Raw genomic sequence first — 15,686 nt, forward strand, 5'->3', positions numbered from 1 at the left:
CCTGAGTGCACTCCCAAGGCTGCTGCTAGAGCAAAGAGGAGAGAATGGCTGTTGCCTTTCCTCTATGAAGAAACCATTATCTCCTGCAGTCTGACAGCTGCACAAGGGACAAAGCACAAGTTTTGGTGATGCACCCTTAACACGGCAAATGTTTCTGGAAAGCTGACAGGCAGCCTAAAAGAATACTGTCCATCAGACCAATTACAGCAATACTGCAGCAGCTGGAAGAGCTTTTTTTCTATTCTTGATACACCAGAAGATGCTTTTTGCCAGCTTCACTGCCTTACGTCCTATGGCTGACAGGAGAGGTAGGAAAGGAGACTTTCTCATAAAACCTTCAGATCATAGTGACTGGTTCTTTAGAAGAATTACGTTTAGAAAGATGTAAATGTAGAGATTGGAAAGATTAAAATATAGAACTACCCAACTTCATGCAGAAGCAACCTTGTCATTCGCTTACTCTCCCTACTATATGGCTTGTTAGTTTTCTTGGTGAATGACTAAGTCATTAACAGCTTAAAGGGGAAACTCTTCAGGTCAGGGATGTTTTTTTCATTTGCAGCATACTTAAATCTCTGAAAAGACTTCCATCAACTGTGATAAGACTAAAGTTTTTATGAGCAGAATATGGAACAGTAGATGTAGCAGAGCAAAATGCTCTCTTCTGATCTTCCAGCCTCCCAGTCAGCTGAAACTACTCAGTAAGTTGAAATTACCTGGTATATCTAAATGATGCTATTCAGCACTGTCTAAAAATAGCTGTATGGCCAGTTTTGCGTAGTATAGCTGTATTCAGATGTAATCACATGTGCTTTGGGCCACTCAGAGGGTTTGCAAAGTTCTCATTTTCACCTATTGTTTGCTGACACTTAGCTGGATGTGGTTACTGGCATGCAAGCACACCTGTATGTATCTGACCTGTTTTGTCTGTCATTGAAACGGACAAGTCACCTTCTTAGTGTGGCAATCGGAGGCTTCTCAGACTCGGTGTGTCACAGCATTTTTGACTGTTTTCTTGGAAACCTTGCTGATAAGTGGACTAGAGGTGCTATTTGTATTGTATGCATAAGCATGTTTAGAGCTTGCCTGGATATTTGTACTTGATAGTGGCTTTTAAGGTCTGCATGGACTTTTAATTGGTGGAGGTATCTGAAGAATTATAACCCTTGGATTTATAGGAACTGTTATTATGTTCTTCCCCTCCATTGGTGTTTGATTTATATCTGCAAGAGTCATTCCCAGAAGGAATTCAACTAGATTTCTCTCCCAGATTTTTAATTTAATTGATGATTATTTACATGAGTGTCCTTGCCAAAGTGAGGTGATTTGGCAGTCCTCTGGAATGTAAAGGTTAAGTTAATTTAATTGATTTAATCTTTTCCAAAAAGAGCTGTTCTTTCTGTGGCAAAGCATCATCATTTTTGTTCTTGTGTCTGCAACTTTGTTTACATGGGTTTAACTGAATGTTGTCTATACTGTGCTGTGAGTGGGAGATGGCACCTTCATATAGTTCTTCCTTCCTGGAGAACAGATTTTTGGACTCTCAGTTTGTTAATGAATTATGAGTTTCCCTGGGCAGTAATTCTTCAGAGCTTTCAACATGGTAAGTACTGAAAATAGGGAGAATCTGTTCTGCCATTATGTGCACAGTTCATAGGAGCTATGCATAGTGATGCTAGGATCTTACACCCTTGTCTTTGTGTGATTACTACTATACTTAGCTTACAAATAAGTATATCTGAATTGTTAACTTACAAATAATGTACATAAACCATTTTTATTTTAACATAAGGCACAAGCTTGTAACAGTCCTAGCTTTAAAATTTTACATTCCTGGTGCAATGTGAATATAACAGTAATTTTGTTTTCAGAAATCATATATGTAGTTTTGGGTTTTTTTCCACTTATGCAATACATTTGTTGGGTTTTGGAGCTGTAATTTTTGAGTAAGCTGTTTATTGCCACTCAGGAATTGAACAGCAATTGGAACACCGTGGCTGAAGTGTGGTTTCATTTCTTTTAGCAGTGACAGGCCTTGAGCAGAACAGCAGGTCTGGATGGATCACTGAGCTGCTGAATAGCTTGCTGAGGGTCTAAACTTCACAGCTCCTTCTGAGCTCCTGCCAGTAGGCTGGAGCCAAGTGCACCCCAAAGAGATGGGTTTGTAATTGCAAATGAAACTGGTGATATGAATCCATCCATTTTTTTTTCCGGTCACATCTTTTATTGGTTATTGTTTTTCCACTTTCTTCAAATTCATCAACAATTTTTCTCAGTGATCCTTTTCGTGATCCAGATCAAGTGATCCATTTTGTAAAGGAGAGGAGTGACAGCTGTATTCTATTTCTGCACAGTAATTTATCTCCCCTGTGTCCATTCTGTTGGTCTTAGTTGGAAAGAAGATGATAACAAAGCAGGTGCCCATCCTTGGGCTTCTAATCATATGCCTGTTGATCTGATTCTGATCTGATGGTTCAGAGGCAAGGTAACTCCTACTGTAAAATGCAATTATAATGGAGATAAATCAGGAGAGAATGTGATCCTCATCACCTTAAATTAAAAATACCTTCTGCTGTTTCTTATACTAGCAAAATGCTGCTTCCCAATATACTTACCCAACACATGGACCCCGTGCTAACAAATGAGGCTTCTTTTTAGGTATTTCTCATTCTTCTTATCATGTTCAAAGTTAGCAGTAGGTTTCCTGGTATTTTGTTTTTCTTTTTCCTCATTCCTGCAGGACTCAGTCTTAACTCAAGGATTTCTTTTGATCCATATAGACCTTTAGGAAATTAATTTCAAATATTTGATGCTCCAAGTATTTTGTGACTCCTAAGAGTATACATTCTTGGACATATTGTTGATAGTTAAAAAGGCCAAGACCCAGCAGCCACAGGAATTTATGCCCGTTATGGAAAATCTAGTATGATTTCTTTGGTATGGCAATACCAAAAAATCTGCTGGCATACCCAACTGAAAGTACTTATAACCATATAAAGGGAATGCCTTTTAGAAATTGGATTAAAACACAGACATAATATTTTCCATCAATTAGAAGTTGAGAAATCCCAGACATACAGTGCTGCAAGTGAAATTAGATACCTTGGGAATCCTATTCCAAATGGAAATCTAATATGTGGGATCCTGACTCAGTCACCACTCCCTCAGTTTTTTTACCCTCCCAAAAATATATTTGGATACACTATAATGTAAATATAGTAACATTATACCCAGTGAATATGCACAGATTGGATCATGCCAGCTGCACTAAATGTAGCCATAGACAAACTACAAACTTGCCCATAGGTGTTTTAAAAACCTGCCAATAATGCAGATTTGCCTATTTTCCTGTGTTACTGCAGATGTGCGGTCCTACTATTTGTGGAATCATCTATAAACTGTGTATTATTTATAAATGGAAAATGATGGAGTTTATGGTGAGCCTTCTGTCACAGTTTTTTGGCATATAGGAATTATTAATAGGACTGGGTGATAATTGCTATGCTGTGCTTTTGGCACCATGGTCATTTCTGACCCTAAGACAAGCCACAAGAGATAAATAGATGAAGGTTCCTACTGGCTGCTTTTTTGGTGTAGAAGCATTTGGTGTTTTGGTGCACTCCCTGCTTAAGCTGCAAGCTAAGTGGAGTATTTTTAACATAACCCTTTACATGCTCCCACAGCATGGCTCTTTTCAAAACATTTTGCCCCTAAGTGTTTTGGGGAGTTCTTCGTTAGGGTAGTGAAACTAGCACGTAACTATCAGTCCTCCTTGCCAAATGCATTTGAGAGCCCTCCTCCAGAATATCCAGGTGACGAACTGAACACCCAAAGTGTTAGGCTTGTGGTGTGGCTTGTTTTAGATGTAATCTGAAATAACTGCTTCTGAGTGCATGATGAAGTCTTCTGCAAATCACATGCAAGAGGAAGTGGTTTCTGAACCACATGGGCAGCTTGCAGGCTTGGTCTGCAGTAATACCAGGTACAAAACAGCCATCCAAAAGGTACCATGTACTTTCTCCTGGCCTAGCTAAGGTGGGAAAGAATTACTAACGTTACTGAAGGAGCCATTATTCTGACAACTCAAAGTGCAATGTTTTTGTTTTCCTAGTTTCCACATGTATTTGATTCAATTTGAAAGTCATCCTGATTATTTTTTTCACTTTTTAAACATGATCTGTGATCTAGTTGCAGCCAGTTCTGCCTTTCTTTATTTGCTGGTTTCAACGGTAACTGGTTTCTTCATTTGAATTTAGTTGGCAACTCTATTGATTCATGTTCTTGATAGAATAGAATCCAGCTGTCTTCACTTAACAGTATTATGATGCAGGACAAACACTTTAGTCTGTGTCACTCATGTAAACAGTCTGTGGTTCTAAAGCTGCATAAATTCATCAAGAAAATGCCAGTTTGTGCTTCTTTTTTGCTATGCTTACAATGTGGACAAAAGGTGGCTCTGTTTGTTTGGGTTGGTTTTTTCCCCCTAAATCATTGCAGTAAGCTAGGAGGGTGATATGCCAGTTAATACTTTAATGAAGGTTGCCAGATAAACAGCTTTTGAGGCATATGCATATGATTATGGTGGGAAATGTTTCTACTGGTATATTAGATAATAGGTGCAATTCAAAGAAGGAACATGTAGTTCTGTTCATCTCCACTCCCTGTGCATCCTTTGGGTGTGGGCATATAATATTGAAATGTGTAGCTCAGCACATTTTCAATTCACCTTGCTGACAAGAAGTTGCAAAGCAGCATAGATTTTCTTTTGCTTTCCTTCTAGTTCTGGTAAACAAACCCAATAGATTGTTTTTCTTAAACGGGCTTTGCCTTTTTTTCCCCTTCTTCTTCTTCATGATAGGCTTATTTTAGCACTGTACTCATGGGTAGTCCATCTTCGTAAGTATTGAACTTTTGATAACTATTGAACCTTTGGCATGAAGCTGGTTTTGCAGATACAGAGAAAAAAGGAAATTAACACCTTCCAGGTATGCGCGTGGCATTGCATTTCAGATATATAAACAGTGGTGGTAGCTGGGGAGTGTGGGGCTTAGTTTGTGAGAGCCCACGTACCCATATTCCGATGCAGCAGGATTTGAAAGATTAGATAGAACACAAGAGTTTAATCTGCAAATTTTGGGTTCTCAGAGGTGAAAGGCTTCTTGGTTTGTGATCATTTCCTGAGCTTGCACCAGGTCTGTACCACTTCACAGCAGAATTTCTACTTTCTGTGTCCAGTGGCTGGTGCAGACATTCCTAGATGGACCTAATATTTTTAGTCTCTATAATGTTGTTTCCCACACTTCTCTATAGGGAGGGCAGCTAGGAAAATGATCAGTAGAGCTTACAATTGCCTATGATGAGTGAAAACCCACTCTAAATGGCTAAGTCTTTTTTAAAATCCACTTTGATGAAATATTCTCAAGCCAGGGAAATGCATATAGGGGAGGAGTGTAAAGCTTGCTCTTTATCACTAAAAACTGCAGTCTTCAATATAGGATACCAGACATTGCTTTTGTCAAACAGGGACTTTTATCTTCCTATCCAATCACCCCCTGTCACCAGGCTTTAAAATTCTTGTTTCCCTGGTCAGAAAGCTGGTTCAGACACCATACCTGTGGTTTCCCTTGTATTCTGGATCTTTTCACAGAACTTGGTTTCCATAGTAAATGCTTTTCAAAAAAGCTATGGTTCAATAAAAGCACTCTGTAGTCCTTCATTTTATAAAGGAGTGCTCTCATTAACTCACTGTTGAATAACTCTTACAACCTCATGTCTATTTGAATTCTACTCTAAACGTTCCATTACAGGCCATCTTGACACCTTGTGAAACACATTACAAGTTCTATTGCTGAGTTTCTGATCTCAAGTCTTAGTCCTCAAACCATTTTATCATACTTATATTTGAACAAAATATGCTAACTGAGACAGCAAATGAGGGTCCGTGTTTAGCCACCCAGTCTAGAAACCGGGAGAAAAGATCAGGAAATATTTCTGTTCAAAAAAGCCAGTGTTTTCCAAACTTTCCTCAAATAATGTGATGTGAAGCTTTTGTTTTCTCTGCATTGCCTCTTTTAATTTTGAAAAGCTTCCTGTTTTGTTGAGATACCACCACGTTTGTTAACAGAATTAAAGAGGAGAAGATGTGCGCACCACAGTGATTCAGGGAGACCTTCGTTCCTGTCTAACCCCAACTTGGACCATTAGACAGACAGCATGGGATGGGTTTCACAGATACGGAGGAAAACTCCCCTAACCCAGTAATACCAGTTCAGAAATGGCAACTCAGTTAGTGGGAGACCTGAAGAAATAAGGCATTGTCAGTGACAAGCCTGTCCCTCATTTGTGCATCTGCCTTTTGAGTGGTGATCTTGAACATCGCTTCCCTGCAACCCCACGGCTACAAATACTCTCGGAGGGGTGTAGGAGTAGGAAGTGCTGTGTAGGCAGTATGGTGGCACGTCCTACAGCACATATGCACAACATTGCCTAGTACTAATGGGAGGAGCTACAACACACCACTCCCGCTAGTCCCCTTTAGCAAAACTCAGAATTGCCATGAAGGCATAACAATATCCAGCCTGATATTGATGGGTCTTAGTGATAAGGGAAAAAACAATAACCTGGTAAAATGATAATCCTTTAAAGAGGTAAGGTAATGCTTTCTAATGTGACCTAGTTGCGTTTGGCTTGATTTTTTATAATAGTAGTGTGAACACCAAGATACTGCAGTGTTGCTGTATCCCCTAATCCTAACTCTTGTAAACCCTCTGTACACCATCAGTATTATTGTGTTGCCTTTGCCAGTCCTTTCCTATTTATTTCTTAGCCTTCATCAGTTCGGAAAACAATTAGGCCTATCTCTAGTGAGATTTTTCACCTTACTTAGCAGAATGGGAAGCTTACAGGCATTCAGCTGCTCATGCTACCTGTGTCTTTTAAGTTTGTTTTTATGTCTTTGCTGGATTTTGGATCGCATCAGCAATCTGTCACATCTCCAGCAACAAGCACTTGAAATGTGGCAGAACATGATCTCACAATTTGGGATGATTGTATCCTGCTCAGCATCATGGTACATTAAATAATTACCACTTGAGACATTCCCATGAATTGGTAGGACCAACTAATGCCAGGCTGGTGCTGCCTTAGGTTGCCCTTCTATTTTCATGAGAAAATGAAAGCAAAAACGAGCTAGATGGCTGGGTGTGAAACAACTTGAATCAGCACTGCAAGTAGTGACAACATGTACTTCAGATAACAAAGAAGGAGGAATATCTGTACTGAAAGTTTTTACCTGACATAAGATCTCTACAAATGTAGTGATTTTTGCCCTTGCTGTACAGTCATCAATGCTCACAGAGTATTTGTGATACACCTCTCAAGCTGTATTGGACCTGAAGATTTGGTGTAGCACCATGAAACACATTCCAATTTTCTCCTGACAAAGATAGCATCTTTTTCACTTAGGAAAATGACAGACCTGCCTACTGTTACTATGCCAGCTGAAACCCCAGTGTGAACCCCAGCTGCTGCCACTTTCATACAGGTAGACCACTGATCATGCATGGATTTTGGGGGCCAGATTTGAGATTTAGTTCTTGTGTCAGGAAATCTGGGTCTGGTTTTATAGGGTTTATAAATTTTTCCTTTCGATTTCATCATACAAAAATTCAGCGTATTTCTTCCTCCTTAATACTGTTAAATGTTTTGTAGGCTTAATTTTAACATAATGATTACTTGAAAACATTTGTTTTCTTATTTGGTTGATAAAACCAATGAAGCATTTATATTGCAATGTCTTGGCATGTTTTTGGTTTGGGATCACTAGACAACTAAAGAGGAAGGGCTAGAGTTTGTGAAGGCAAAAACAATGCACTAGTTTCCCCTTATGAAACTGTGCATATTGCTTTTTGCAGAGTACCAGCCTTAAATGGAAAAGAAGTCTGACACAGAATAAATGCTTTTGTGTGGCTTTGAATGCTGTGTGGTAAGGCTAACATCTATATAGATGAAACAGAAGAAAAGACAAGATTAGGAAGAAAGGAGTAAAAAGTCTAGAGCTTTGGAATGGTGTATCTTTCCTGTAACAGGTCAGTGCACACCTGAAAGCTTGCTGTGGGCTGGGAGGGTCCATGGGGCTCCCCTCGGACGCTCTTTCAAGGAGATACCATGCCTTCTGAACAAAGTGGCTCGCAGCCCTGAGGAACACAAGGCACTCAATCCCCAGCAGCAGTTGCTCCTCCCTTCTCTTAGCTATTCTGAGATCTTTAGGAGCTTCTAGAGACTAGTTCATACGTGTAATTTCTTTCCTTTTCCTAGGGGACTTCAAGACCCCAACTATATAAGCATGCAAACTACTGAGGACCCAAAATTACCTGGTTTTCCTTTGTCTTGCAGAAAAATGCCCAGTTCCAAAATCAAATCTAGTTACTGTCACTGAATGGGCTGGCCCTAACAACAAGGTTTGGGGACCCTTGCTATTGGATCTATAGCATAATGCAGAATATTAGCAGACTGTCTTTACCACAGGCACTGATACATTCCTAAATTTGAAAGCAACAGAGGCTCTTCTGTCCGGCGCATTGCTGCACGTTCCGGTAGTATGCTTGATTTTGGGCACAGAGCTTTAAAGGTTCTGTTAGCACCAGCTCCCATTTGCCACTTGTCTCCTTTTCACTTCAATACTGGAAGAAAATACAGGATTTGTATGATAGACACCGAGGAGAGCTAAGATGCTGTCACGGAGAATGCTGTATTTTCTCATTCTCTTAAAACTGAGGCTCAGAGTTGTCTAGTGTTTTATATTTTTCAGAAACATGCTACAAGAGAATGTAATCTTTTAAGTAATTGCTTCTACCAGGATACCCTTTGATTTTTAACATACATCTCTTCTGTATGATTTTTCAAAATTACTAAGCAGAAGGTTGTGAAGGAAAAATGATCATGATTTTCTGGTTACAAATAGCATGAGACCTCTCCCTTTTTTCACATAGAGGTAGGTTGCCCTACCTTAGCAGTTTCACATTGGTAGTTTTTCTCCTATTTGATACAATTTGTGTTCATTCCATGTTGCATTAACTATCTTTAGTGGTGCTTCAGAAGCTTCCTTCCTCAGCACTTTGGTGCAGATTGCATCAATATCTCTGAACTTCAGGTCTTCTTCACCTCCTTTTGAAGTTTTCTTCAGTTCTTCTGTTAGAAGTGATCCAGCTTCCATTCATCTCAGATTTGTTAAAAAATGGTGTCATCTGTTCATTCAGCACCTTGCAGCCATTTAGTCACCTGCACAAGAGCTTGTCTCCGTCCCTCACAGGCTTTACCTCAGCAGTGGACAGTCTGTCACTTTGTCTTTGATCAGTGAATTGTAGGGGTTCTTCTCGCTGCTATCATTCTGGTGATGGCATAGAGAAACTTAACATACCTTGATCTTTTACAGTCTTCTTTGTCTTTTACTTTTCATTGATATACATCCTATGTCTTCAAGTAATTATTTTCTCTCTTTTTTTTTTTATTCTTTGGCACGTATCTCCTTTTTCGTTGCTTCGTAATCCAGCTCACGCACCTCTCTGTTTCACTTGAAAATTACTCATCTGTCCCAGGTATTGCAGAACACCTGGCTCTTTTTATATGTGGTCTGCAGAAAAGCCGTGTTCCAGCATGCTGGATTGGTCGGTGCCGTCTGCCCCCAGACCGTGGGTGACCACACTGGTCTCAGCGGGGCTGCTGGGGTGTGTGCAGGAAGCAAGGTCTGGCCCGCTATATGCAGTGTATCTTACCTGTCGCTACCGTGCGGCTTTTTGTGGATTGTATAATTGTAACAGGCTTGTTGAACAGATGTAAAGCATAACAGCTCTGATGATGCACTGTAACTGAAAATACAAAGCAATTTCAGTTGTTCATGCTAGAAAGCAGATAAATGACTCATTTTAAAATAGCAAAATTAGTATTTTGGGGAAGCAGTTTCCAGTCAGTAAAAAGAAAAAACATACTCTTTGTCCTTCAGCTAAAAATGAACAGAATGAGTAAAAGCAGCAGATACCATTTTAAATTAAAAAAAAATAACCAAACAACCTCTATTGAAATTTAAGTATGTCTTCTCATTGTAGCTTGTAAAATACATGCTTACAATATGTTTGCTTTGAATTATGTCAAGAAGTTTGTTATTTAATAACTTGGGTATGCATTGGAACCGGACTACAGATGTGCGCTGAAGAACAGCTGCCGTGTGCTAGAGGTAACCTCCCCAGCCACAGCAGCCTTAAAGTAAAGATTAACAGTATCTTAAATTAGCCTTGATTCTATTAGAAATGCCCCTCATATTTCATGCTCTGGAAAGGGATATGGGGAAAGAATGTCATAATGTTTCCTTGTTCTTTGACAAGCCTTTCAGTAGCCCTGTCAAAGATCCTTTAAAATTGAATTGAAGTAATCAGAATTGATGTGCCTATGTGAAAAATGCTTGGCGGATTCTTTTCTGTAAGATGGGTGTATGCTAATGAGTTTTAAATTATGAGTTCAAAATTATTCTTATCAAGCAAGTGGTAGTAGCTCAGATTAAATTACTAAGATAGAAAATGAGAAGGTTTCTAAATCCTTTACCTGTTTTGCTTTCTAAATAGGATTAAAAAAATGCTGTCTCGAGCTAAATTAATACAAACGCAGGTTATAAAAAACAGGTTTTATATAAAACAATGGATCATTCTCTATAGGTGGTCTGCCCTACATGCTCTGCTTTGTAATCAAATTCATCAGCTTAGACTATTGCTCTCCCCACCCCCCTTTTGAAGTAAAAGAAGGTACTGTGCAGGTGTTCTCCTCTGAACTAGGTGATTATTAGTAAAACAATGCTCTCAAATAATTACCTTTGTGAGTGAATCATCTTCTTATTTTGCTTCTGCTAAAGTCTAATATCCTTCAACAGTGTCACTTTATCATGTCTATTAATCAGCACTACGCAAAGGAATTATCTGTATGGATTTCACGCCCAGGAACTGTATCATCGTTTATTTATCACTCTAAGTAGGTATGCAGTGTTTTGTTTCTTTGAAATACAGTGGTTGAGGCTGTATTGAATTTTGAAAATAGATCAGTAAAGTTTATTTTATCCTTAAGGTTGAAGCCTTAAAAGCCATAATCAGCTGCCATGTATTTTTCACTAACACATCAGAAGTAATGAATTTTCTTCCATGATTTTAAGAATGTAATGGTGCTGTGGGGGAGGACATCTGGAGTGAAAGCTGCTGGAGTTTAATTAGAACAATAACATTTGATCTCTTAAAAAAAACAGTTTGCTAGCTACCATCAGAATACCAAGAAGTGAGAAATGGGAGAAATTAACAGTGATCTACTGGTATGTGATCAGAAGGTATGTTAGGCTTTCCAGTATTTCTGTTCTGGAGCTCAGTATTAATTTGAGGAGGAACTGGAGAAAATGCGACATGCACAGCATTTGAGACCTGTCTGTTAAGTGCTGTGCTGGAAAGAAGGGAGTCAGACAGGCTTAGAAGGCTGTGATAAGCTGTGACTTGAAGACTAATTCTGGAGAGAGGCCTAATATGAAACTTTAATTGTCTTAGAAAGCATGTGTGGTTCTAAGCTTGTAGTTTGCATTGAGGCATAAAAGCATGCCAGATCTTAAATTTTTTCTCATAATAGCCCAAATACTCTCCAGTGCAAAGCTGTATAAATAATGTATATGCTCACAGGAGCAGGAAATATGCTGCTGATCAGACAATGTCAAGTTAGATGAATCCTGTCCTGAAAGCTGTAGTTTAAATGTGAGCAATAAAACCACTATTGACATGTGGCACAGCTGACTGAAATGTCAATAGTTATAAAAAGAGTATTTCATAACGCAGAATCATTGCTTGGTTTGCTTGACTGGACAGATGCTTTCCACATTGGTTCTCTGAATGCCCAGCACAGCTTATTTGTCCCACTAAATCTCACATTCTTAATTACATTCTTGAAAAGAGGGAAAATTTGTTTACTGATCTCATGTAGCATAAGAGGGAGTTTTGACACTGGACATGACCTGAAACAATTTAGATGTTGGCATACTTAGAGTTTCTTTTAGGTTAATTTAGATCAATCTGGAAGTGGGTGCAGGGCAAATTCAGCACATGAAGGCTCCTCACCCTCACCCCTCTGCTCCGTACATGAGACTGCTTCGGTTCTTCTCTGGCAGCTGTGACGTAGGCATAGTTTCCAGAGTTTGGAGGCAGAAGAGACAATTTTGTTTGGCTGCAGTCCACAGGCTGCAGACTATTACATTTCTCTGGTTATTCTTAAGCGTAGTTGAAGCATTCTGTTTGTCAACAGATTAGAGCCTGTGCTGTAAGCAGAGAGGAAATAAAAGAGACTAAAATGCTATTAATGCCCTAGGCACACGGAGCGGCAAAGGATCCGCTGGGTTATGCCCATTTCATCTTGACTGCTGAACCATGCCTCAGGAGAAGGCCAGAAACCCACTGGGTTCCCTCCTGGGGCTGCATCTGGCCAGGCACGTGTGTGAGGGGGATTCTGAGAAAGAAATAATCTCGCTTCATCTCACACACTGCTCACCACTGCCTTTTCTCCCTGCCTTGGCCATCCCTGATGATTCAGAAGAGGGCAGAAAGAGAAACCCGAGGATTAAAGAAACAAAACACCACGATTTGATCAATGTGCCTCAGGGAAAAAAAAAAAAAACAACTGTTACTTACCCTGATACGTAACTGGCTAAAGACCTGAAGCCAGTGGTCAGGTCGGTCATAAATTTGCTGGGAGAAGTAGGCAGGCTTGGAACATTCTTAATAGTTTTCACTTTCCTTTCCTGTGGGAATGCATGAAAACCAGGCTGCCCTGTGAGCATTGCGATTCTTCTGCAAATGACTTGTATGCGCTAAATTTGGGGAACTGGACCCAATACTTTGTGAAACTCAGTTGTTGCCCATAAAACTGACTGAAAAGGCTACAGGCCGAAGGCTTTTCAGACAAGTAAGAACTTTTCCAATCCTACTAAGATATTTTCCAGAAAGGGACCAAAGCGCTTACACAGTTCTGTCTGCTTTCAGCAAGCCTCCAAAGGCACTATCGCCTGTACGGCTGACATCCAGTATCTCTGCACCTGGGCATTTGTTTTCGTTTGTCACCAGCAGTATGGTCAGTTAACTGAGCAACTTCCCAAGGGCTGTTTCTGTGCTGCTGAAGCTCAAACGTCAAGCTGAAAAGGAGCAAAAGGACTTTTGAAGGTTCCAAAATATGTTGAAGATGTTTCACCACAACCAACACAATTCTCTTGAGCAGGTTTACAGGGAAAGGTGGTTCTTTGGAGAGCCTGTTTATGCCAAAGAATGACTCTATGATGATGATCCTTAAACAAGAGTCTAACAGTTGCTTCTTTGAGGATAACCAGTATCTTGCTTTCCTTTGTGCTATTGACAGTTATCTCAGCAGTAGGTTTTACACCATCCATTGACTTTTCCCCACCAAAAGGGATATGCTGAACAGTACACAGCTGCAGTTTTTGGCAAGCAACACCGGCCAAAAATAGGCAGGTAAGATTATGCATGAAACTGAGAGCTCTAACAGCTTTCAAATAATTCCTGCTTTTTGGCAGTATTAATGTTAGGACATTGTAAGAAGGTTTGATAATGTGATCTAAGACCAACTTTTAAAGCCTATAGATGAGAATCTCTCTGAGATCCAACAGGGACTCGGCAGTAGCAGCACGATCAGTACTCCAATACCCGTCACTTCATAACCATGTTTTAGGTGTGGAGAGAAAGCAGAGGCTACTAAGTGCAGTTGGATCGATTTCTTGATAACCTTGTAATCTTTCCATGGACCCACTTGCAGTTGGTGGCAGGTGATTAATTGGCCATAGCCTCATCTTTCTAATCACTTTAATTCGAAAGTGTACTGCTGTTACCCTATATTTTGAAAAGCGGCAAATACTACATCCTTTCAAGGGATTTCAAGGCCAGTAGAAACTGGGTGACAATCCAGTTGATTAGATCTTTAACATCTTGTACTGCCGACAGCATACCTAGCTGATGATAATGACTCTGGACTTGCCTTTCATCCAGATGAACCCCAAAACGTTTTGTCAAGTCATACTTCATTTCAGCAGGTGCAGAACTGTAGCAGCTGTTGGGCAAAGCACAGCAACCAGTTCAAAAGTTGTGGATAGCAATGTACTTAATTGGAAGTTGTGGGGTAGTGTATAAAATGGCTTGATTAAGACATATAGCTGCAGGCCCATGCTGCACAAAAGCACACCTCCTCAGCAAGAATTTGGGAAGGTATTTTGTCTGAAGCAAAATGGTATGATTGCAGGGTCAGCACAGCAGCAGTTTTAAATAGATGAAAAAGAGGCAACTTAATGAGGACAACCTCAGTTAGATTCATCTTCGACAGTGTGCTACTTGGAGGGCTAGAAATAAATGAAGATTAAAATACCACTGAATCTAGAGAAGGGAAATGTGTTTAGGAACAACAATTTTCTTTTTGTCAGTGTTGCGTATATCAATTAGAAACTCCTTAAAACATGATTGTCGGTAGGGTGGACAGAATTGTGACTTGCATTTTGAAGATTATTTAGGGCTGCAGTTTTCCTGCACTTTGTTTTGGATGTATTTGGTAAACAAGGCTGCTGCAACTGCTGCACCTGCATGGTTTCACATATAATTATTGTTGTGTAAGAAGCCAAAAAGGCAACAGCACAATGCTTAGAACTTGTTGTGCATTTCAAACTCTTGTTGCATCTAGCGCTGCATCCCTGTAATGAGCTGGGAGCTGAACACTTCAGCTGACATTAGGATTAGGTTGCAGTTGGGGGAGGCTTCACTTTCAGTATCACCTGCTTTTTCCTGTTTATCAGGAAGCTACTGTCACCTTCTCTGGCCAGCGTTTAATTCCTCAGAGGAGATATTTAAATGTTGATAAGAAAGGAATTTTCTATAGGTGTTTGAAGCACTGAGAAATACTTGAGCCTTTCCAAATGTTACCACTATCTATTTGAATCAATACAAGATTTCCTGGAACTTTTAAAGAACTTACTTCATTAAAAGCCCATGAAAACTTCAGAAAAACAATTAAAAATATGCATGATCATGTAAATTTATACAGACAGTCTAAGCTCTTTTGTTAAGCAAAAACATATGTGGAAAACTTAGTTCTAGGTCATTTTAACAAAGGGAAGAAGCTGTCTCTGCAAAAACTGAAAATATGGAGGCCCTGGACGATTTTATTGAAATGGTTTTATATCACATTTCTTTTCCAGTAAGTCAAGTTTTCATCTTCATGGGAGAATGCAGCATGCAGTTATTTCTTTGCCAGAGGATTTGTATGCAGTTGTGTATGTGATGGTGATAGAGCAGTGGGTAAATGCTGTACCTTGTAGTTGTTTGACAACTTCAGCTTCATAACAATCCTGTGCGGTTATACCTCCTTCAGACGGGGTTATTATGTGACACATTTTCTTCTTTTAAGAGCATTTTTTCCCCACTGCTGTATACAGAAGGAGTATAGTGGTTACATCCTGCATTTACTAGTCAAATCTTACATTTCAGCGATAAGGAGGTCTCAGAATTCTTTCTGAATGAAGCATAACCATGCAGCTTCACTTAGGCAAGAATGGACATGACCTGACAGTCCGCAGAAATGCCCTCCGCTGGTGTTCCAAGTCAGGACAACATAAACATCCT

General features: G+C 39.8%; 1 protein-coding gene across 3 annotated transcripts in view; it reads left to right on the top strand.

Annotated features, from left to right (window-relative positions):
• Positions 1–15,686, top strand: part of RORA (RAR related orphan receptor A) — a 477,306-nt gene that overhangs the window by 389,052 nt on the left and 72,568 nt on the right. The window lies entirely within an intron of this gene.

This window comes from Falco punctatus (assembly GCF_963210335.1).
Source record: "Falco punctatus genome assembly, chromosome: 7".
NCBI lineage: Eukaryota > Metazoa > Chordata > Aves > Falconiformes > Falconidae > Falco > Falco punctatus.